The sequence below is a fragment of the Halichoerus grypus genome, chromosome 5 (genome assembly GCF_964656455.1).
Source record: "Halichoerus grypus chromosome 5, mHalGry1.hap1.1, whole genome shotgun sequence".
NCBI classification, from domain to species: domain Eukaryota; kingdom Metazoa; phylum Chordata; class Mammalia; order Carnivora; family Phocidae; genus Halichoerus; species Halichoerus grypus.
In genome coordinates this window covers 184717493-184742023 of record NC_135716.1, presented here as the reverse complement: position 1 = coordinate 184742023, position 24531 = coordinate 184717493, and the positions used below count along the sequence as shown (strand labels likewise).

The 24531-nt window shown below is 48.4% G+C and overlaps 1 long non-coding RNA gene across 3 annotated transcripts; it reads left to right on the top strand.

The window, feature by feature from the left end:
* Positions 1–984: 984 nt before the first annotated feature.
* LOC118534055 (uncharacterized) lies at positions 985–10033 on the top strand. 3 transcript variants are annotated; one of them, XR_013448407.1, is made up of 5 exons: positions 985–1074; positions 2909–3037; positions 3797–3915; positions 4433–6481; positions 9419–10033. It is a non-coding gene; the product is annotated as an uncharacterized LOC118534055 (long non-coding RNA). The 3 variants fall into 3 exon arrangements; XR_013448408.1 differs by lacking the exon at positions 985–1074 and adding an exon at positions 1818–2085; XR_004916492.2 differs by lacking the exon at positions 3797–3915.
* The last annotated feature ends 14498 nt before the right edge of the window (positions 10034–24531 follow it).

Sequence of the window (24531 nt, the reverse complement as noted above, 5' to 3'; positions counted from 1 at the left end):
CAAGTAAAAATGGATCCAGACCTAAATGTAAAATGCAAAACTATAAAACCCCTGGAAGATAACACAGGAGAAAACCTAGCGGGCCTTGGGCGTAGCGTTACTACACCAAAGGCAGGATCCATGACAGAAATAACTGATAAGCTGGACTTAATAAAAATTAAAAATCTCTGCCCTGTGAAAGACAAAGTCAAGAGAATGACTGGGAGAAAATACTTGCAAAAGCACATCTCATAAAGGATTGTTGTCCAACGTACACAGAAAACTCTTCACACTCAACCATAAGAAAGCAAACAACCTGATTAAATGGGCCAAAGACTTTAACAGACCAAAGAGATACAGACGGCAAACGAGCATGTGAAGAGTCTCCATGTATCTGTCTTCAGGGAAATTAAAACAACAATGAGATAACCACAACATATCTATTAGAACAGCCAACATCCAGAACACCAACACCACCAAATGCTGGGAGGATGTGGAGCAACAGGGACTCTCGCTCATTGCTGGTGGGAATGCAAAATGGTGCAGCCACTTTGGAAGACAGGTAAGTGGTTTCTTACTGAACTACACATGCTCTTACCATATGATCCTGCAATCATGTTTCTTTGTATTTACACTTTGTCCACAGAAAAACCAGCACATTGTGGTTTAGCAGCTTTATTCATAATTGCTAAAACTTGGAAGCGATCAAAATGTCCTTCAGTAGGTGAGTGGATAAATTGTGGTCCATCCAGACAAGGGAGTATTATTTGGCACTAAAACAAAAACATCCATCGTGTCATGAAAAGACGTGGAGGAACCTAAAATACATACCACCAAGTGAAAGGAGCCAGTCTGAAAAAGCTACGTACTATGTGATTCCAAGTATATGACATTCTGGAAAAGGCAAAACTATGGAGACAGTAAGATCAGTGGTTGCCAGGGTTTTGGGAGGAGGGTGGGAGGATGAATCAGCAGAGCATAGAGGATTTTTAAGGCAGTGAAACTGTTCTGTATTATAGTGCCATATGATGGAGACATGTCATTATACATTTGTCGGTACCAACAGAATAATCAACACCAAGAATGAAGCCTAAGGTAAACTGTGGGCTTTGGGTGATAATGATGTGTCAGTGTAGGCCAGTCGATTGGAAAAAGTGTACCAGTAGGGGATGTCAGTGGTGGGGGAGGCTGCTCATGCATGGGGGGCAGGGCTCTATGGGGGATCTTTGTACTTGCTGCTGAATTATGTTGTGAACTTCAACTGCCCTTTTAAAAAGTTTTTCAATTAACAAATGTAGTCAGGACTTCTTGGAGTGATGGAAATATTCTGTATCTTGATTGTGATGGTCTAAGCATTTGTCAAAACTCATTGAAATGATGGACTTTATTTAATACAAGTTATCTCTCAATAAGGTTGATTTTTAAAAATAGAATTGTCCCTCGAGACTGCTTCCCTGCCAAGAGCCGATATTTTATGAGCAACATGTCCTGTGGCTTTGGCCGCAGCCAGCTGGTTTTGGGACAAGATGGGATTGACACCGCTTCTGTCATAGCTCCGAACTTGGAGTCTGTTTATATTTTAGCACACAGCCAATCAGAATCCGAAGGCTCCCAGGTGCCAACTGGAGTTCATCACGCAGGAGGGGTGTGTGTGTGTGTGTGCGCGTGTGCGTGTGTGTGTGCGTGCGTGTGTGTACGTGTACGTGTGTGTGCATGTGTGCGTGTGTGTGCATGTGCGTGCGTGCGCGTGTGTGTGCGTGTGCATGTGCGTGTGTGTGCGCGCGCGTGTGCGTGTGTGTGCGCGTGTGCGTGTGTGTGTGTGCATGTGCGTGTGTGTGTGTTGCACCCTCCCAGAAACTGCACCTAGAGGACAGGGAGAGGGGAAGGTGGGTACCAATCTCAAGGCCAAAGAGCAGGGACCAGATGGAGATCACTCCAATTTAGCTCCGTTTGGCCAGGCTTGCTGAGCGGGTGGCAGTCCCTGAGCCCAGAGCCTGTGAGGGAAGTGGGGAGGGCGAGCACAGCGTCCTGAAGGCACAGACAAATCCCAGCAGCAACAGTTTGTCCTTGGGGTGTGGAGCACGGGATCTAGAAATCTCTAACCAGGTATATTTGAGACGGTTTTATGGCGATGGTAGGGGCTTGGCACGGGGCAGGGTTTAGCAGGTGGCAGCACAGGAAGGGCCCCTAGGAGGGGGGCGACGGCAGCGTGGGTGGCGGGGGCAGCATCACCTCTGCGTGTGTGCAGCTGCCCCTGCAGCTGTAAGGGATGGGTGGGGCCAGGACCCACTGAGCACCCCCTAAGGGCAGCGGCAGGGGCTTTGCCTTTGCTAGTTTATTCCGAAGAGCTGACACTTGAGCCTACAGAGCCCACCCACACGTGTGACCATGAGAGTCCCAGAGCTTTGCCTTAGGAAGACTAGCGGGTGGGGCTGCCGCTGCCAGGGCCCATGGAAGCGGGGATCCTTGCACCTGCGCAGTCTGCAGGTTACGGACAAGAAGCAACCCCGAGAGCAGATGAAGGGGGCACACCCACAGGCCACTTCAGAGGCAGACTACAGGTCAGATGTGAGCTGTGAAGGGGAGGGCAGAAGGAACTTTCTAGAACTCTCAGCCCTGGTGACTTGGTAGAGTAATTAATAATGATAACCATACAGGTGTATTACGGACTGCCTATGTGAGCCAGAGATGCTGTAGACTAAAGAGTGTTTAACAATTTTTTTAAGGATTTTATTTATTTATTTGAGAGAGAGAGCATGAGCAGGGGGAGGGGCAGAGGGAGAAGCAGACTCCCCGCTGAGCCAGGAGCCTGATGCGGGGCTCAATCCCAGGACCCCGGGATCATGACCTGAGCCGAAGGCAGATGCTTAACCATCTGAGCCTCCCAGGCGCCCCTAAAGAGTGTTTAGATACAGAATTCTAATTTCAGTCTTCACGAATCTCCCAGGAGGGGGTGATGAAGAAACAAAGTCTCACTGCGGACACATGACCTGCCCAAGGTGTCCAGGCAGGACTGAAGGCCAGAGCTGCCCCCTCACGTCGGTGGGCTCCTGATTCGGTAGGTGGGACGGGGCTGGGTGTGTGGCAAGATAACTCCACCCAGCGCCTGCATGCAGAGAGCTGTGACAATCCCCAGGAGGCCCCAGCCCGGAGCTTGGGGAAGGGACATGGGGCTCAGGGGCTGGTAGGCGCTGGAACAAGAGGAACGGGGTCATCTGTGTGCAGGCAGGTGGGCGCTGGGTGGATGTGCCCCGGGTGGGGAAAGTCGTGAGGAGGGATAGGGGAGGCCTGCAGGGGGAATTTTAAGGAGATATAAAAACACAGATTAATTCCTGGACACTAGGACCCCTCTGTTACCTCCCTGTCCCCCCGTCTCACCACACTGTCCTCTCTTTTCTCTCCTTCTCAAACTGCCAGCCTCCTTAATTTCCTTAAATAAGCTATGGTTTACATAGAAACTTTATCTATGAAGCCCGGGCACAAAAACCACACCTAGATTTTTTCTTTTAAAAACAACCCAAACCCAAGTGAAGTTGGAGCTCTGATTTATAAGCTCACGTCTCCTGGCACACTGGAATGGTACCATTGGGGGTGAGCATACTGGGTGAGTGTGGACCATGCTCCCTAGAGTCTGCTCGGCCACAGCTCACCCCCTGTGTTCAGGGACCATGAGAGGGAAGCCTTCATTTCCTTCCTCAACAAGGACCCAGAGCTGGTGAGTGTAGGGGATCAGGTGGCAGGAGCAGGCCAGGAGGGAGTCGGAAGTTGGGGGAGGTAGTTAGTATCAGTTTTGTTATTCATCTGTTACTCCCCCCAGTGCCAGGACCATCTCAATACTCTTTGGAGTCTTCAACTTTCTTGGCTAGTTAATTCAAGAAATCTGTCCGCACTGAAATTTGGATGGGGCATAAGCAGAAGTCAGATGAGGTTCACAAGGTAAGGAGCACAAGGTGAGAAGCAGCTTAGCTGTAGCCTGCCAATCACCCAACTCCTGGGTCTCCATGGGACCTGGTCTCTCCAGCGCCTGCCCGAGGGGACTCAGAAGCAGTTATGGGGAAAACTGTCTCTGTAAGCTGAGGGCGTTCCTTACTTAGGGTCTGGAGGCCCCTTTGGCTCTCCATTGTTCCCCTTCCAGCAAGATCTCAGGTTCCCCGATGCTGAAAACCTGGAGCCATGCTGGGGCCGGAGGAAGCTGGCAGAGCGTCTTGGCCAGCTCAGCAGCTCGGGCTCCCCAGTCCTTGATTCGATTTCTGTGCAGAGACTGATTACACTTGACTGGTTGCCAAACATCCTATTTTGGTTACTGTGCTCATAAGACTGAGCTGTGATAACAAGGATGCCTTCTTTTCACACCAACTGAGTCATGAATACGGATCTGATACAGATATTTTTGGTGTGGGTCAGAATTTTGCTCTGTTTCTAAACGTTCTCTTTTCTTCCTTTTTAAAACCAGAAGGAGATGTGAATGGCAGCCACTGAAACCTCCCCCAAAGAGGGTCGTGGACAGCTTTGATTTTGGGGTCTGCGTTTCCCACTTCCCCTGCGGGGAGGGGGTCTGGAAAAGCCTTCTCTCCCCTCCTCGTCCCTTGCTCAAACACAAACTTTCCACAGAACTCTTCATGCGCTAAATGTTCCCTGATGCTGTAAATCCCAGTTCTGTGACAGTGATTGAAAAACATGAAATCAATCACAACATTTATTAAGTATGTAAAGTGTTGTACAACACCAGGCTTTCAGCTTACACACTGAGGAGTAAGCTGCATTAAATTAATAACTTCTGAGACCTTGGGACCCCAAAATAGCCAGCAGAGAGGCCCCGGGTGAAGAGCAAATGAGTCAATGTGATCCGTTATTTGTCGTTCACAATTTAAACAAACCGCTTGATAATGTGAACATCTCAGTTAAGATGGGACGAGCTCTCAATTACAGGTGGAGTTATTAGTTTGCTCCAGGCCTGACCTTGGAATGCTTCAGCAGTTACAGGTGACACTTGGTTCTGGGAAAAGGAAGCTCTGTAAGGGAAGGTGCTAGCCCAGGGAGGGCAGGTCCAGAAGGTGATCCTCTGGCCATGTGCCCACACGAGCCCGGGGCTGGAGCGGCTGCCCCCCAGCGACGAAGCCCTCAAACGTCTGCCTTGGTGGGGGTGGGTGCTCAACACATTCTCGGGGGGACCGAGCAGCTTAGACTGTTCTGGGCAAGTGTTTTGGAAAGTCTTATGTGCCTTTTTTAGTCTTATTTTTACAGAAGCAGGTTGTTATTGGCAACCATCGACAAGATGACTAAATGAATCAATGATGCGGGCGTTGTGCGGCCCGGTCTGGAACAAGGACCCGGTGTGTTTCCATTTCTGTATTTGGCAGTCAACCTCCATGCCCTCAGTGTGTGTGAACGCTGGGGACCGGCCCCCGCCCAGCCGGCCGCTGGGATGGAGGAAGGAGGACCGCTCCCACGGACCGTTACTGTGAGGGCTCCGGCATCGAAATGTTAGCTAAATGCACCTTTTCTCGTCCTCTCCCCTCTCCAGTTAAGGACACCAAATGTCAACTGCTCTTACGTGACCTCAAGCTCAGCTTGGCAGCAGTATGTGCTCTGGGCAGAATCGCACGCAGAGGGCCCTCCAAGAGCTTAATAAGCAATCCTTCCTCGGCTTCCAGAGCTCTCTCCCAGCGGAGGGGAGAATAGGCCAGCGCTCACCCTGCAGGAGGAGGGCTGGTGCTCCAACTCCTGGGCTGTCTTTCTCCAGGAGGGGCTGTGGGACCCAAAGACACTCTGTTGCCTCTGGTCCAGATATGGCAGGGATGAGCATCATTCATGCAGGACCCCTGGAGCAGCCCCTCTGGGTCCCCTGGGCCTCTGTCAGGCGTCTGGTATCTTCACCAGGAGACAAGACTTTTCCAAAGCTGACTTGTTCTCCTGGGCAAGGGGACATGGCACAAAATGCCAGAATTTGGATTAGCAACTGGGGACGAACAGCTAGGTGTCTCCAAGTGAGGGAAGAAGCCCCTTCCTGCCTGCCTCCAATCGCACGGTATGATAGCCTGATCTAGACTTTCCTTGGTCTTCTTTGGGTCATGAATGCCTTTGCGGAACTGGTGAAAGCCACTGCCTCTGGAGTGCTGCCCCTGGGCAGACTTACGGGAGTCTGCTGCTAAGTCCATAGCACCTCCAGAGCACACCTTGGACTGTTCCGGGACAGCCTGTGTGACGGAACTTTCTGTGCTGTCCAACACGGTAGCCACCAGCCGCATGTGGCTACAAGCCCTGGGAATGTGGCCACCGCAGCTGAGAACTGCACTTTCTAATCCTGTTGAGTTCTAATTAATTTATAGTATTTGACCAGCCACAGGTGCCCAATGGCTACTGCACTGGAGAACAGTCCGTTGGAGGACTCTGGGATTCAATTCAGGGATTTTTGGCAAGTCAAAAATTCCAATGGACCTCTTTCGCTTGCATTTATTTGCACATTGACCTTGACTCCTTTCCACTTAGGGTCTGGGAGCAGGTGGGTTCAGCAAAGGTGTCTGGAGAACGTCAGGGCTGGTGCAACCGTGTTTGTGTCCTGTGTGTCAGCTAGCCCTCAGGTGCGCGGCCATCATGTCTGGGCCCTTACAACCTGTTAATGGATTTGTAGAACCAGCTCATGTACATTTTTCATGTACATGACAACAGTCAGACATTCTAGGAAGCCTCAAGTTTTCCCTGATAACAGTGACACTTAATCAAACAGGGCAAGATCTTTTGAGAATGATGCTAATGTTTTTATTCTCCCAGGAGATACCTTTTTGGGGGGCTTCATGGAGGAAGGGAGGGGCTTCTCATGTGAGTTTGCTTAGGAAATATAAATATCTTTGAAGAAAAAAAAATATTTAAGGGGAACACCTCCTGACCATGTCCTGCTCTAGCAGCTTGCTAACTAGACGCCATGAGATGGAAGGCACAGTGGATGGAGCACAGGCACTCCTGGTGGGTCAGGCCTCGCTGGTCATGCCAGACTGTGCATCTGAACCTGGGTAGACAGAGCGCTCAACGCAGGGCATTGTTTCCGTGTCTCTGCTCTTGAGCCTGATGCAAAAAGACACCTGGCTGTGACCTTCCTTGGGGCCATTCCTGTTGCCTGAGCCCCACCAGCCCTTACACTGCCACCCCCATGCTGAATTCCAATACCTAGACCTTGGGTTCCTCCATGGCCCAGCTGGACCCAAACTGACACCACCAGGGGGCCAGAGCCTTACGCTAGAGTCAGAATACGTCCACCTTTATCACAGATGAGTCTATCTAGGGAAAGAGCAGATAGCACCCGATGGCCACCCTCCAAGCACATCCCTGTGTTGCCAGCACCGGGCAGCCCCTTTTCCTGCTCTGGGCTCATTCAGGTTCCTCTGTGCAAGTGACATCTTGATTCTGCCTTCTCTGTATGAAGAAAGGTGGAGTCCTGGCAGACATGGTGAGAAGATGAGTCTTACATGGGAGAGGAGGTTTAGGAGGCATTAGTCAGAGGGGCTTAGAGGGACCTGGGCCCAGTAGGAGCCCCTCCCTCGTGGTTGGGGGAAGGGTTGAGTAACTGACCTATGAAAGTGCTCAGCCCAGCCATGCGTGAAGAAGACACTCATCGGACCTGGGCCGCCATGTTTATCCCTTCTTTCTTCTTCATTCCCCTCACCTTCCGAATCTGCACTGGAACAATCCCTTCACAACAGACACTTGCCCAACACTGGTAGTGAGCTTTCCTCTTGTGCTTATTAGTTTACTTCATCATGGCAAGGTTCCTTGGGTCCTCTTGCCTCTTGTTGCAGGGGAAATATGGGACCCCATTGGCATCCTCTTTGGGAGAAGGGAGCCCTGCTTGAGGAGAAGGTGGACTAGAAGATGATGGAAGCTGGTGTGACTTAAATTCAAAATTTAATCACCTAATTTTCTGTTATAATAAGCTAGATCTTCTTAGTTCAAGTGACTGACCATTGGTCATTTGTGTGTGGACTTAGTCACCTGTTGCTGATACTCTACTGGGGCATCTAAGAGATGTGAGGTGACGGAGGGGGTACTGTTGACATTGGCAGGATGAGCTTTCTCTCTCCCTTTCCTTTCCCTTGAGGACTCTATAACTTGGCCAGGGAGCCAAGATTTTAGTGCAAGAGACAAATATAAAGTAAGATGCCAACGGTATGGTAGGGGTGGAATCCCCTTTCCCAGCCCATGGTGGGCACCCTGTCCTTGAAGCATCCATGCATGGCTGGAGCATGGCATCAGGAATGACGCCCTCACAGGGAAGTTGCACCCAGCAATGGAGGTCAGCTCTGGTCCCAGCACCAGGGCCCCATCCAATGGTTCTGGTTCTTGGGGGTGCTGTATAATTTCTAAGATTCTGGATCTTAAACTGACCTTTCTTTCGCTTTGAAATTTTGTCCAGAGTTTGGTGTTTACATGGCGTGAATGGGATATGAAAATCTCCTGCAATTATAGACTCTAATAAAGAGAAAAAAGAGATTAAAAAAATCCTTCCTCAAAAAGGGGGAGCATAACTCCCCACCCTTGAAGTATGACTGCACATAGTGATTTCCTTCCAAAGAGGATGGAGTGGAGACAGGGACAAAAGAGGAACTTTACAGTGGAGAAGGCTGATGAATACTCCTAAGCCAGGTATCGAGGTTGACATCAACAGGGATAAGTCATGTTGGTTGTAGGGACCCTTGATGTGATGAGAAGGGAACTTCGCCTCTGGGGTCTTCCTTCTAAAACCCATAACCCCAAACGAATCATGAGAAAAACATCAGACAAATCCTATAGAGGAATGCTGCACAAAATACGTGACCACGACTCCTAAAAATTATCAAGATCATCAAAAACAAGGGAGGTCTGAGAAACTGTCACAGCCAAGAGGAGCCTAAGGAGACATGATGCCTAAAAGCCATGTGGTGTCCTGGATGGGGTCCTAGGACAGAGAAAGGACGTTTGGCAAGGAAATTCAAATAGAGTGTATGCTTTAGTTAATAATAATGCATCAATGTGGGTTCATTAATTGTTACAAATGCACACTAAGGTAAGATACTAATAATTGGAGAAACCGGGTGTAGGGTATATGGGAGTTCTCTGAACCATTTTTGCACTTTTTCTGCAAATCTAAAACTGTTCTAAAATGACAAGTTTATTAAAAAACATTTCCCTTCTTCTATCTAGAGTAGTCAAAATCATGGAGATGAAAGTAGAGGGTGAGCACCAACGGCTGGCGCAGGTGGGGAGTTAGTGTTTAATGGGGACAGATGTTTGGTTTGGGAGGATGGAGACATTCTGGAGATGGATGGTGGGGATAGATGCACAACCGTGAACGTACTTACATGAACTGTATGCTTAAAAATGATTAAGAGGCCATATTGTAGGTTATGTGCATTTTACCACAATTAGGAAAAAAATTTAAATTCCCTTCTTCATCTTCTTCCCACAGTGTGTGTTGTGGTGTGGCCTGGAAACCTGCTTACACCTGCTCTCCAGACTCTGGGCTCCTTGTGGATGGTCCAACTCAAGGACAAGACTCTACACACACCACCTCTCCCATGAAGATAGCCTGTGTTGACCAGATGTCTCTGCTCCACCTTCTCTGTGTTCGTGACATCCCCATGGGCTTGGCATGAGCAGGGCTGCTCTCTGGCCAGTTTCACAGACACTCAGTGTCCTGAGGTGCATCCAGTGGGGGGTCTGGAGCCTCCCTTTGAACACAGTCTGGGAGGACTGATCCGGGAGGCCTTTGTGAACATCTAAGATTCCTCCATGAGTGCTTGTTAACTGGAGGGATGTGTGATGGTTGATTAGTCCTGTGTGCTAGGCTTTACCACCCTGGATGGGAGAACTCCCAGACGCCCTCACATCCTTGCCCTTCCCCGCTTTCTCCCGGTGACTTACTTCCACCCGTTAGTGTCCCCCTGCTGCCTTTCCCTCTGGGTGACAGCTATCCACTCTGCTCTGGCAGATTTCCCCTGTGCATGATAAATAGTCGTCATTTTCTTTCCAAGAGTCCCACAGCCAATAAAAAGCAATAAAAAGCGAAATGACACACAAATTGTATCCCCAAAGAGCCATGAAGGTCTAAGATATTGCCGCATGTGATGATCAGATGAGATTCTTTGCTTTTAAACAAATAACCCTCCCTAACAAAGAAGACTATTCAAATGAGGAAGGGGCGGGGTCTTCGGGAAAGGTGGAGAGGGTGGGCTGGTCCGGGCTCACCCCAGGAGCTAGGGTCTCTGAATGCTGTTAGAATGATCCAGAAAGCTTCCTTCAGCATGATGGCAGATGACTCGGTGACAGCTTTGGGCTGTAGCCAGGGGCAATGTCACGCTCTGGATCTCAGGTTAGCTGGGATGATGTTTCTGCAGCTTTTGGAAGCCTAGAGAAGCACTCATCCCTGGTTTGTGATTTTTGGGAGTGGCCGGCCCCCAGAATCAATCACGGAACGTTAACAAGAACCGATGCCCCGAGATTCTGATTCCACTGGTTGCGGGGTGGGGGGTGTGGGGAATCCCAGCTTCTGTGCTTTTGAAAGCAGGTGGCTCTAATGTGCAGCCAGCGATGCAAGCCCCAGGAGCTCCAGAGCCTGCACCCCACATAGAAGTGGAACTTAGTAATGTTCAAAATTATCTGTTCTGTAAGATGCTGGCTTGCCGGCTACTCTCCATCCTGGGTGTCTCTGCTCAGCATTGTCCCTCAGCACAGGAGTACATGGCCTTTTCTCCTTAACCAGAGAGGAGGAGAGGGTTAGGAGACAGCAGTGAATTCTGCCCAATGGGAACTACCTGTGCCAGTCTAATTTCTTTCTACTTACCCTTATGTCCAGCACCTTCTCAACCCACCCTTACACCTGCCCTGTGTGCTATTATTATCCCCTGGGTATAGAGGGGAATCAGGTGGCAGCATGAGCCCAGGTCTCCCCCATACCTTGCAGACCATGCCTGGTTTGCAGCCGGGGTCCACAGTCGAGCCGTGGATGGGTGCCGGAGGGAGGGTGGGAACAGTCTGTGGAGCTGGGCGTTCATAGGGCGAGCCGTGGAGGAGGCTTCAGATGAGTGGCTGGCTTGCAGGGGTCTGAGAGGCTGGCTGTGCATCTAGAGAGGGGCTGGGTGGTGGCACAGCGAGGTATAGGGTGTGGTGCTCCAGGGAACAGGGGGCGCACAGCGGTTGGGACGTGCTGAGCGGGGTCGCCAAGGCTCATTTCAAATGTGAGCAATATTTTGCCTTTGACTCTTCCCAAAATGCTTTTCTAGAATGACTCTGTGTGTTGACGCCAGAGGAGTCACCTCCAGTCTTTTGGTGGGACAGCAAGCAGCAGCTAGGACACAGTGTCAGCCCCCAGATGATCCCCTGAAGCGCAGACGCTCTTGCTGCCTCTGGTGCGCAGGCCCCTCCCCGGAATCTCATTTCCCGTGCGCCGTCATCCCCAGAGTGGTGACTGTCACATTTGTGCCATCAGAGTGACCTTGTCCCGAGCCCATCGCTCACGCCTGTGCTCGCATGGACGGCTGGCTGGGTCTCATCCATCAGGGCTGTGGTCCGGGCTGACAAGTCCGGTTTCCCAAGAGCTGCCGAATGAGCTCTTCCTTCTGCCCAGCCGGGCACACGAGGAGCAGGGCCGCAGGAGGGAACCCACTGGGCGTCATTGGGAGGAAAGGCCAATCCTAAACCAAAACCCCAAAGACAAGCACCAGAGCTGCTCATAGGGAACCACAGCCACGGTTCTCTGCCTCCTGCATGTCTGCCTTCCGTCCGGTCCAGGTGTGCGGTCACCTGTGGAGTGAGCCCCGCGTCCGGAGGATCCTTCCGTCCAGGCACATCCACATAACCTCTTAAGTCAGGAAGGGGACCTGGGCCGTTTTAAAATTCCAACCAGGGTTGGAACAGAAAGGCATCCTGGCATTTTGGCCCTAGGGACCCGCTTTGCCAGGCCCCCCGCCCGCCCCCCAAACCCGGCGCTCCTGTTGAAGTGCCCGGAGAGGAGCCAGGAGAAACCGCGCAGCTGTCACTGCCGCGTGGGAAACGTGGTCATCTCTAGTGTTTCTGCCTTAGTTGCAAACGCTGGAATTCCAGACGTGTGTCGGGCCCCCGAGAGCATTCCGGCCCAGAGTGTCAGGGCAGACGTGAGGAGCGTGAGCACAGAGTGAGGGGGGAACAGTGGGAACAGCTGCCAGGTCTGGGCGTGGCTGTGGGGCGGGGGTGGGCACGCCGGGAGCAGGCATCAGTGCGGGGGCGGGCACGGGGCCGGGGCGGCCGGCAGGATGGCAGACCAGCTGCGTCTCCCGCCCGCACTGCTCCTTTGTGATACGGGCTCGGCTGCCCTCCCTCTCTCATACTCATTCATTCATTCAACAAATGTGCGCGTATCTCGGTAATGTTTCCTATTTGATTTAAATCACCAGGTACTGTTGTATCACTGGTGGGCGTGTGAGATTAGAACGGAGGCTTTACAGAAGCGGGCAGAATGAGAGGAGGCCATCAGTCCACAAAGGGGCAGAAGTCGACCGTGTATCGAGGGACTGTCGTGTGCCCTGCACTCTCACAGGTACGCGGCGCGCGGTGTGGGGTGTTAGCCTGCGCTCTGTGCGGGGCGTGTTATTTCTTCCCACTGGCAGGTGGCGGACGGGAAGATGTGAGAGGCTGAATGACAGGCCCACTGTCAGGACTCGAACCCTGGGCTGTCTGACTCCGGTCCTCAGGCTCCCATTGCCAAGAGGCTGCCTCTGTGCCCTGAAACAAGCCGTGCTCCAGGATGTGGGCGGGGCTGAAAGAGCCCCCCTGGAGCTGGACACGGGCTTCGTGGGGCCTTCCTGACTCACACAGTACGAGCCAGAGCCGAGAGGATGGGGCGGGTTTCACCAGCAGGAGAGCAAGTGGGAAGGGAATTGCTGGCGGATAGAGCAGGGCTGGGGAGGTGTTGGCCATCGTCCTGAATAGCAAGTGGCCTGGAGTCCACCCCCATGTGCGGGAAGAACAGAGACTAAGTCGGAAGGGCAGCAGGGGTTCGGATGCCCTCTGGGGAGCCGGCGCTGGCTCAGCAGACAGCGGATTGCACCTGTGCACCCATGCTATGAATGTTTCTAGGAGGCAGGTGAGGCTCAGGGCTGCACGGTCAGAGAGACCCTGCCGGAGCTGCTGCCCTGTTCTCTGCTCACTCACACACAGAGCTTCCCACGAGGCCAGAGTCCTTCCCGAGCCAGGGCTGTGCGCTGGCTATCTCCCTGCCCCGTGTTCTTCCCCGACTCTTACGCGGCCGGCCCCTTCCCACCTTTCAGGTCCCACCTAAGGACTTCCCTGCCCACCCCAACCTAAGGTCCCGCCTTCCCATTCTCCGCCACAGCAGGCTTTTTACTTCACCTGTGTTGGAGCGGACGGGTACCTCGTTACTGTTTTAACTCCCGTCCCCTGATGCCTAGTGATGCTGAGATTCTGGGCTCGTGTTCATCAGCCGCCTGGGCACCCCCTCCTGCGGGGGCTTGTCTGCTGACAGCCTGGGATCATTTTGCTATTTGGCGACTTTCGCAATATTTGTAGGAGCTCCTCATGTATGATGAAAACCATCCGTTTGACTTACAATCACCCGTATCGCCTCCCAAAAGCCGTTCTTTTCCTTGGGATGTCTTTTGCCTGTGGTCACCTGTTGCACAGAGGTTATAATTTGATAGAGTCAGTGGGTGAATTTCCCTGAGGGACTTCTACTCTGGTGCTGCTTAAGGCATGCTCTCCCGCGCTGCTCAACAAGGGGGTCTGTAATTCCTTCCACTTGCCTTCAAGTTTCCACGTTGGTTTCCAACTCCATGCGGAGTTCACTTCTGTACGTGATGGGAACATCTACTTGTGTTTTCCTTTCCTATAGGTAGACAGTTGTCCCCACACAACTGATGGAGTGTCCCCACTATTTCTAATGCCTCCTCTCTCCGTTAAGGTGAAGACCTTCCGTGAGAAATGCAACGCCCCAAGAGGAGGGGCTGAAGCAAATGGAAGTGTACAGGTTGGGAGCCAGCCTTTCCCAGGCTGGTCTGGCGGTCTGGCTCCAAGAACGCAACTCCTCCATCCGTAAGGCATGCTCCTCGCCCTCCTGGTCCTAGATGGAACCTCCACCACCCATCCAGGTTCCAAACGGCATGATGGAAGAAAAGTGGGAAAAGGGGGTAAAGGGAATGCGTCCTGTACTCTAAGCCGCTATCCAGAGTTTCGGTTTTATCCATTGGCCAGACTTCAGGAGTTGGAAATTCCAAGTAGCCATGTTCCCAGACAGAACCTGGATCTTCTGCAATGGGGTAACCAGATAGTGGAGGCTTTTCTATCTTATGCCAGAATTGCATAGCTGCATACATACTTCTGGGCTTTTTATTCTGTTCTCTAGATCTCATTGCCTGTCCAAACACGAGAGCCTCTTAATTACCGTGGGTAAATCTTGATACCTGCTAAGGTTTTGTTAATTTCCTCCTGCATCATCATGGTTATTCTCTGACTTTTATTCTTCCAAACAAATGTAAGAATCCGTGTATCACGCACAACGGAACTCCCAATTGTTAGTTTTATTGGGTTTCATTAAAATTATAGATTAATTTGAGAAAGTGCTGACTTCTTTAGGATATGCTCTTTCTTTTTTTTTTTTTTTTTAAGATTTTATTTATTTATTTGACACAGAGAGAGAGAAAGAGAGAAAGAGCACAAGCAGGGGGAGCGGCAGGCAGAGGGAGAAGCAGGCTTCCCGCATGAGCAGGGAGCCCGATGCGGGGATCCGAGGACTCTGGAATCATGACCTGAGCTGAGGGCAGTGGTTTAACCACCTGAGCCACCCAGGCGCCCCGAGGATATGCTCTTTCTACCTGTGGCCACAGTGACCTGCTTCATCTACTCAGGCCTTCTGCCGGACCCTTCAGTAATATCGCACAAACGTCTTTTCCAGCTCACCTTTTCTTATATTTATTCCTAGGTACCTTGCAGTTTCTGTGGCTTTGGTAATTTTTTTTTTCTATTACATTTTCTGATGGGATTTTTCTAACACAGAAAACTACTTTGGGTTTTTGCGTATTGATTTTGAATCCAGAAAGTACCCTAAATCCCCTTAATAAGTCTCTTCCTCTGCAAACAATGGCAGTTTTGCTGTTTCCTTCCCAATCCTCGTACCTTGATTCTGTTTTTCAAATGCAGTTATGACATAACCTCCTTTTTTTTTTTTTTTAAATCACGTAGAGGATGTTTCTTCTGTTCTGGATTTACTAGGAGGTTTCTAGTTTGTTGTTGTTTTGTTTTGCTTTGTTTGTTTTTATACCTGCCCTTGATGCTGAATTCTGCAGGGTGGGGTGGAGGTCGGAGGCGCTGCCTGACCCTGGCCACCTGTTTCCCTGCTGAGTCAGAACCCCTCCCATCCCCCCCCCCCCCCAGTAACAGTCCTAGACTCTTACCTGAGCTGTGTCTTATTTCCCTGAATAAATCAGCCCACTTGACTGCAAGGTACCCTTTGTTACTACATTGTGAGATTTAATTTTCAAATATTTAATCTAAGATTTTTGCAACTATGTTCTTTGTGAGGCCAGCCTGTAATTTTCTTTTCTCATAATGCCCTTGCTCAGCTTTGATATCGAATTATATTGGTGTCAAAAAAATGAGTCATGTGTTTTATTTGCTTCATGTATTTGCTGGAACAATTTGTGGAACTCTCCCTTAAAAGCCACCAGATCCTGTGTGCGAGTGATTTTTACAATTTTTATACAGTGAATGCTCCATCTCTCCTAAATGTTCAGATGTGCTGACAAAAGATTACTCACTATAGTCTTACGATTTTAACGCTTCTGTTTATCCACAGTTATTAACTCTTTTCAAGTTCTTTTTTTTTTAAAGATTTATTTATTTATTTGAGAGAGAGAGAGAGGCCGGGGGGGAGGGGCAAAGGGAGAGAATCTTCTAGCAGACTCCCTGGTGAGCATGGAGCCTGACTCGGGGCTCGATCTCATGACCCTGAGATCATGACCTGAACGGAAACCAAGACTCGATGCTCAACTGACTGAGCCACCCAGGTGCCCCAAACTCTTTTTAAGATCTTAATTCTATTTATTTGTTTCTTCTGTTTTCTCTTTGACCTTCTGCTCAGTTGACTATTAAACAGTTTCTTTCAAAGAAACTGATTTTGGTTTTATAGATCATCTGTATTTTTTGTCTCCTGTGTTTTATCATTTCCTATCTATTCAATGCTTCCTTTTTTGATCCTCCTTTTATTTTAGTGGGTGCTTGAATGATCAGGTCATTTATTTTATAACTTTGAAAAGTTTAGTAAAAACCATAAATTTACTTTTAAGGACTGCTGTAGCTCTGTCTCATGAGTTCTCATATAAAGTGGTATTTCTGTCAATGAGTTCTAAATATTTTGTTATTTCTATTGTGATTTGTTCTTTAAACTATGGGTTATGTTTTTTTATATACATATATCTTAGTACCTATTTTTGTACTTGTTCATTTTAACCATTTCTCTGTTATTTGGCATTTGGTCTATTTCTTTTAAATAGCATGTAACTGGATTTTTTATGATCCAGTGAGATGGTTTCCGATTTTTGTGGGTAATTTTGATTGTCACATTTATTGTGAGTACTGATACATTTGTTTCTATTTCTCTCCTTACTTGAGTTTGGTTGTATCAATGAGGCTTTTCTTATATTCTTTTCTCCCTCTGGTTTGGAAGGTATTACATCTCTTTACATATATTTTAGCTAATTCCTTTAAGTTGTTAACTGTTTCTCTTCCAACAAAGTCAAGGTTATTTGGTGTTTTTTTCTTCTCCAATTGCACGCCCCCCACACCTTACATTGTTGTCTGGAAGTTTAATTCAATATTCTTAGATTAAAAAATTCTAATTAGAGGTTAAATAGATTCACTGAAATATTTTTTTATCAGTTTCTTTGCTCAGTGCAGTCTTCAACAGGCCACCCTCCTTTAGTTCACTTTTCTTCTTGCTGAAGTATCTCCTTTAGTAGTTTTCTGTGAGGATCTGGGTGGTAAATCTTGTTTCTCATTTCACACTGTGATAGTATCTGGGCCTCCTTTGCCTTCAGTCTGGGACAGCAGCTTCGGAGGGCACGTTGAATGCTATGCACCCTTCACCCTTGGAGGCTGTTTATTCTTCATCTTCTAGCATCTGTTGTTGCTAAGGAGACATTTGCTGTCAGTCTAATTACCATTCTTTTGTAATCACATGTGTTACCATTCTTTTGTAATCACATGTGTAATACGTGTATTTTCTTAGCTTCCAATACTTTCTTTCCCCTTCATATTCCGTAACAGTTTCATTATGGTTTACTTATGTTTACCCTGCTTAGCACTAAGTGTGGCTCATTAGCTGAAAGCTTGTACTTTTTCATCACATTGTGAAAATTTCTAGCCATGCATTCTTCAAATATCGTTTCTTTGCCACCCATCATTTTCTCCTTCATGCATGTTGCAATCTCAGTTTCTCTTCTACATCCCTTAGTGTGTCTTCCACTTGTCTTAATCTCTCTCTACTTTGTGCTGCATTCGGAATGAGCTTCACCGTGCATACGCTTTCTATGACAGGTCCATACTGAAAGAATTCCAATGTCTATATTTTTCACTCCTAGTATCTTTAGTTGAGATTTTTAAAAAAATGGTCTGTTATTAATTCATATCTGATTCCTATTATTTTGTTACCTTCTTGTATATTATTCCTTTCTTAATCTCTTTGAGGCTCTTAAAGGTACTCTAGAGTCATGTTTTGGGGTTTTTCTAATGTTTGCCTTTCACCAGTGGTGAATGCGTTAACTGATTTTGCAGTGTTCTGGCTGTCACAGTTAGTGTGACATCAAATATTCTGGAGAACCTTGCGCTGAGAGTATGGGAGTCTCACTCTCTTCCACCTAACACTGTTTCGTGGTTTTGCAGTTGTTTTTCCTCTGCTCCTGAGAGTCCTGGTCCAGACCAGTGCTGCATTAGAGAATCCCAGCTCCCAGCCCAGGGTGATGCTGGGGAGGGCACAGATATGGCCACGGGTCAATGGCACATCAGCCATGTGGCCGCTCTGCTCCCCAGCTCTCCCTAGCATCCCTCCATTTGCTCCTGGTTTCATCTGTAAACCTATCTGGAGTCTCCCACCACATGGGGTTGCCTGGGTCCCTACTGGCCTCGGGAGTCAAACCCCTCCCACTTCTGATGGACTTTTGGCCTCAGAGCCAGACATGCCCCCAGGTTTGATTCCTTTCTTCCACCGTTTCTGTTTCAGGTCCACAGAGAGCTTTATTTTCTATTTGAGCATTGATAAATACTTAAAACATATACTTAATTAACTTTTGCTGTGTTGGAGCAAGGAGAACAGTTGAAGTTTGAACTGAGATGCAAAGTTGCCTGGAAGTCCAGCCCTACATCCGCCACAGTGGAGGAGCTCATTCAGTGAATGACGCAGTCTGTTTCTCCAATCTCAGGTATTTTAGGGGCTATGAGTTTCCTCCTTTGAGGGTACAGAAAGGGAGCCTTCCAGTGGTGGAAGGCACCAGGGTGCAGTCCGTTTCTTCACCAAAGGCCACCAGGGGCACATAGTCAGGCTCCGAATCTGGGGGGTTTAGAGAGGAGGCTGCAGGAGAAGGAGAGCTGCTTAATGCAAACTGGGTCCCCAGCACAGCCAGTGTGTGAGGCATACGTTGCAGAGGGAGATAATGGGTCTGTCCTCGGATGGGCTGGTGGTGCCGTCTTTCCTAATGGGATGTTAAGTGAAGTTATGTCAGACACAGGCTTACTTATTTGGGAAAAGACAGTCAACACATTCTCATCTCCAATTCCACTTAGCAGCTGCTGCCTGACATGACAAGCAATTGAAAAAGTTGGAGCTGATGTTAGTGGTGATGGTCTTATCAAGACCTGGCTTCATCCAAATGCATCCCTTTGTGCACATGTGCATGCGTGTGCACACACATACATGTGTGCATGTGCAGAACAAGGTGAGAGAGAGAGAGAGAGAGAGAGAGAGAGAGAAAGCATTTCCTAGGCTGATCCACATCAGAATGCATTGTATTTGGCATTTCTGGCTCCTGCCCTGAGTCTGTCTGCATCTCCTTCATGAGGTCCTGGAGCTCAGTAAGGTCAGCGACCCTGCATTTGGAATTGTACTGACTTTTCACAGCTAACAGCCAACATGTTGCCAAGAAGAGATTTGATTGTTGAGGGTATCACATCTTGCAGGGAAAAAGAGATGAAATCTTGAAAACCCAGGATATTGCAAGTAATTATTAAAGCAAGTAGTTTATAGATCAATTGCCCCATCCACTCAAATGCAAATAGTCTGGGACCTCAACCACATGGAAATCTCTGAAAATATTTGTGTTAAAGCCCCTTGGTAAATACTCCCTGTGGTGCTTTTGGTGCACAAGGCAATAAAAGATGTTTTGTTTCAGTGCACTCTTCCCATGATTTAAAAAGGAAATGGGAGATGCGTACAGCAGCCCTGCCATCATGCATCCTCAGAAGCTGCTCAGCCACAACGGAACATCTATTCTGTGTGCTTAAGGGGGATCACAAGGACCATAACATACAACACAATTTGTATTGAAGCAGTAAGTGGTAAACTTTTCTCCTTCTACAAATTCAATTGGTTAATCTCATTTTTAATGTAGCATAAACCCTGACCCATAAAAACGGCATGAAAAATGGAATGATGTGAGACCACACAGAGGTGACGGTGCTGATTGAGAAGGAAACGTGGATGCCGCCATCAGCCAAAGCTGGACCAAACAGCCACAGCAGCCAATGGTCATCAATATTTGCATGCCTTTAAAATTTTTCATTCCTGTTTGTGTATAGTCTCTACTGGATTGAAAAGACCTCTCATTTAGTATGAGTCTCATAATTCACACTTTTGTTCATTCTGCAGATAACTGTGAGTGTGGATGATGTGTTTGGAACTTTGTTGGAACTAGGGATGCAGTAGAGGACATGGGGAAAAGCCACCTGCCCTCAGTGAAGGTGCATCTGGTGGGGGTGTGGTGACATTCAAGAAACATCTCAAGAAAGGAGACCGTGGAGATAACCACTGGGAAAGAAATACACAAGGGCGATGAGGTGGCATCCCAGAGCAGGTCACCTGCTGTTTTGTCTCCTGGTACTAACTGTTCTTTTCATTTGTGATGCTCATGACACTTTTGTGATTCCTTGTGCTCTGTGCAAACAGAAATCTTTTCCATCTTGTTCACTTGGTCATCCTTGGACTTAACACCAAGCCTGTCCTGCAGCAGTTAATGTGTTTGAATCAACCAACCAATCAATCAATCAATCAATCAATGTATCAGTGAAACCTTTGCTGACTGGCCTCAGATAACGTGGGAGTTCTGCTAATCCCCTTGTTTTTCTTTCTTCCCACCATGTTGCTGTGTGCAGTGTGTGTTAAAATTACACACTGGTGGATAAATCGTTAATTGTCTCTACTCATTTCATGGGTCACTGGGAACCTTTTTCCCCAACTAAATTATTTCTCAAGGGCAGATATATGTCTTCACTTTCTTTATTACTCCTCACAATCAATGCATCTGGACGCCTAATGTCTGGGTCCATACCTGCCACCGTGTTAGAATTTGTATTCTTCTGTCCCCCGTTAACTACAGTGTGGTTCTGTCACTGGAAGGGACGGGAAGAGTGTGTAATTGGAAATTCCCCATCTCAGACATTACTCAGGTTAGGTGAGGCCAAGTCAGTTCAACTTTCATTTCTTGGGGTTTTATACCCTGCTGTTCTTTATGAATATTCTTTCAGAAAATGTGAAAAAAAAAAAAAGAAGATTCTGGGCCACGGAGAAAACAGGGAGGTGAAGAAAGATTCTCAAAGGCTTTTCTTTAGAAGTCGACTGGTTTTTCTAATCAGTCACAGGAAAAGCCAACAGCAGAGCCCATGGACTGTTAAGAATCTGTTCTGTCCTCAATTTCTTTTCTTACCCGCTCTTCCTCCCTCCCTCTTTCCTTCGCTCTCCTCTTAGAGATAGTCAGCGGTGAGTGGAATAAACCAAGAAAATTATGTTCAGGGTGGATCCACAAACACACCTGTCGCCGTGTGATGCTGGGAATTCAGGACAAACAGGGCCTCGAGGAGTGTGTCCTGCACGCGGGGGTGAAAGTATCTGGAGGGAATACTGGGCAGTCACCCAGAAATGGCAGGCTGGGGTCAGAGTTTCGGGTGCCTTTGAGTTCTAGGGCGCAGACATCCCTTTGCTGGTATTGTCCCGTCCTGTAGCGGCCCCACCTGGACCTTTCTCTAACTCCTGGATACAGCTGGTCTTACCTTCAGCCTTTTTAGTCCGTATCACATGACCGAAGACTGGCTTATTTGTTCAGAGTGAGACACTGTTACTGAACAGGATGTGCTTGCAATGTGGACCAGGAAGACATGGCCCCGGTATTTACTGGCCATTAGATCTTGACGGAGTTAATCCTTGTCTTTGAGCTTGCATTTCTCCTTCTGTAAGATGGAACAAGTAATAACCACCTGCAGGGTGGGGATGAAGGCCCAGTGGGAGAAGGTTTTACAAAACCACTTTGCAGATTTGAAAGTGCTCTCTGCATGTCAGCCAGATAGGATTACTGTGTTTGGTTGCTATCACCAAGGAGTCTAAAATTTAATTATAGAGGTGCAGCTCCAGTTTGTGCTTCCTTCCTATTCCAGTGACTATGCTATTAGCAGCACAGAACAGGTGGTCATTTCTTGATAGCTGGGTATAGGATATGAATCTATTCCACAAACATTTATTAATCAAACACCTACTATATATTCCCTCTGCTTGGTCCTGTGGACAGCAAAAAAATGAACAAAGCGCCATCTCAATAGAGTCTCCTTTTTTCTTCTAAAAAGTTCTATTTTTCTGATGATATTTGTAGAGCCCCTGCCTATGTTTTAATCCTGGTAACTCTGAATGTGACCTTCCAGGGAGAGGAGAATGAAGGTTGCAGATGAGCGGGCCTTGAGATGGGGAGGTCATCCTAGATGGTCTAAGGGGGTCTGATATCATTGCAAGGGTCCTTGGAAGTGGACGAGGGAATCAGAAGGACATTGGACAGTGTGAGACAGACTTGCTTCACTGTTGCTGTCCTTGAAGATGGAGGGAGGTGCCATGAGCCAAGGCAAGGAAATGGATTCTCCCCTGGAGCTTCCAGAAAGGAGCCCAGCCCTGCCCGCACCTTGACTTCAGTCCAATGAGACTTCTGACCTCCAGAACTGTCAGGGAATAAATCTGTGTTGCTTCGCACCACTGTTTTGTGGAAATTTATCTCAACAATAGAAAACTAACCACATATTATTACTCCCTTCTCCTTAAACATTAACCTCATTCAACAAATATTTACTGTGTTCTTTTTTAGAAATCTTTTTTTAAAGGTGTTATTTATTTATTTGACAGTGAGGGAGAGCACAAGCAGGGGGACTGGCAGGCAGAGGGAGAGGGAGAAGCAGACTCCCCACTGAGCAGGGAGCCCGACATGGGCTCTCGATCCCAGGACCCTGGGATCATGACCTGAGCCGAAGGCAGATGCTCAACGACCAAGCTACCCAGACGCCCCTATATACTGTGTTCTTCTTACGTGCCAGCCTCTGAATAGGTGCCCGATCTGGGATGGTGGGGAGAACCGGACGTGCTCGGTTCCTGCCCTCATGGAGCTTAGTGTGATCGGGGAGAGGATGCCAATGAAGCATGTTTGGAATGACAGCTGCGATGCGGGCCCAGCACAACAGGTATGTAGCACCTCCTGTGGTCGCAGCAATCTAGCAATCTGTCAGAAAATCACCCTGAGGCTGCCTGGTTGCCCCCCTCCCACCAGGTGCGTCCTCCTCCAAGGAGCAAAGAAAGGCCAGGCCAGAGCTGGGGGTGTAGGCCGCCAAGTCACAAGGTGCTGGGCAGCTGAGCTAGGGAGCTGCTCCTTCAGAGCAAAGCCCTTGGCCAACCAGCCTTGGCATTCCACTCCAGGTGGCTCCCGGGCGGGCCAGGTCAGGGGGGATGTCTCCTCCTGTCTTTCTTCTGCACTGTCAGTCAGTGGAAAAGACATCAGAGACATTTACGGAGCACAGCTAATCAGTTAAGCATTCAATTAATTAGGCAATCATTTCTTTGCACTTGATTTTCATTACAGTGAGTTTATTTTAGTTTCTTGTGTAGGAAAAACAGGTGCTCACATTTAGCTCCATCAGCTTCCTGTTGCTGTTTGATTCACATATTATTTTTAAAATAGGTTTATTTTGGGGGCAAATGTGACCTGAAAAAACCCACTCATATTTACTCACCCATGTTGCTATTTTTGTGGTGCTGGTGGTGGTGGTTTCTCCCCCAGCATTGGGACGGTTTAGGAACGTAAATGAAACTCCATGACATCACACCCACTGGTCCCTCTTGCACAGGAAAGAAACCCAAATGTAAACACTAGGAATCTACAATAGGCAAGGCCCCCGCGTAGACTGAGGCTAACGTCGTTTCCTAAAAGGCGGTTCTTGGTCCAGGTCTGGATGGCTTCCGGGCTCCTCCAGCCGTGTTCAGGCCCTGGAACGTCAGGCCAGTGATGCACCCGAGTGCACACCCAGAATGATGGCCCACTTGCTCACATCTCACAATGCTGCTGTCAGCGTCGAATGCCCCAGCCCAGGGCCCTGCAGGTGCCCGCCTGGCACGCCAGCCAGTCCGGGGGTAGGCGTCCACAGTCACAGTACAAATGTGAGCAGGCAGAATGAGTGATATACACATTCATTATTCTCTCCCAGTCCCTGCTTCTAGGGGGAGGCCACACACGGTTTGCTTTCTGTCTTCAGATAAAGGTCAGCGTGCTGCCGTTCTTCTACGGTTTTGAAATGAGATGCAAGGATCCTTAAACTGCTCCTTCCCTACTCCCCCCTCCCATCTACGTTTCCTTTGTGTGTGTGATATAAAGGGTTAATATAAAAATAGAAGTTCTCAAGGCATTATAGAGTTCCTCTGAGGTTCCCATGGAAACCAAGCAGTGCAAATATGTGAAGGATTTTTTTTTTTTTTAAGTTGGCCAAAAATTTCATCCTCCAAAGATTTGGGGTCATTCTGCCTTATGGCCTGGGAAAACTTTTTTTATTTTTAAGATTTTCAAGAAATTAGTAAAATCTCTTCACCTGTCCCCACCCTCCCACATGCACCCAAGCCACAGACTTTTTTTTTTTTTTAAAAGACCATTTCTGTCCCCACCAGAAATGGTCTTTTTGTGCTATTTCCAATAGGACCCCTTGAGGGTTTAAAAAAAATCTTTTTGAAACAAAGTTTCTTCTCTCCAATCTCAGCAAGGGAATAAAGATTATTTCTTTCTTTCTGTTTAAAGCAATTTGGAACAAGTCTGGTAACCGACCCCAAGCGGATGGTGACAAAATTCCTTGGGGACATCCAGAACAAACATTTTGAGAGAGCAGAGCCCCGGGTCAGGGCTGCCTTTTGCTTCTCCTTCCCCTGGTCAGGTAGACTACACTTGGTCAACGGGAACCTCTTCTGGATATCGCTGCTGCGGCTGGAGAGTAGAAAAGACATAAAATGAGGGCTTTGACCCCACTGCTTGATTTCAT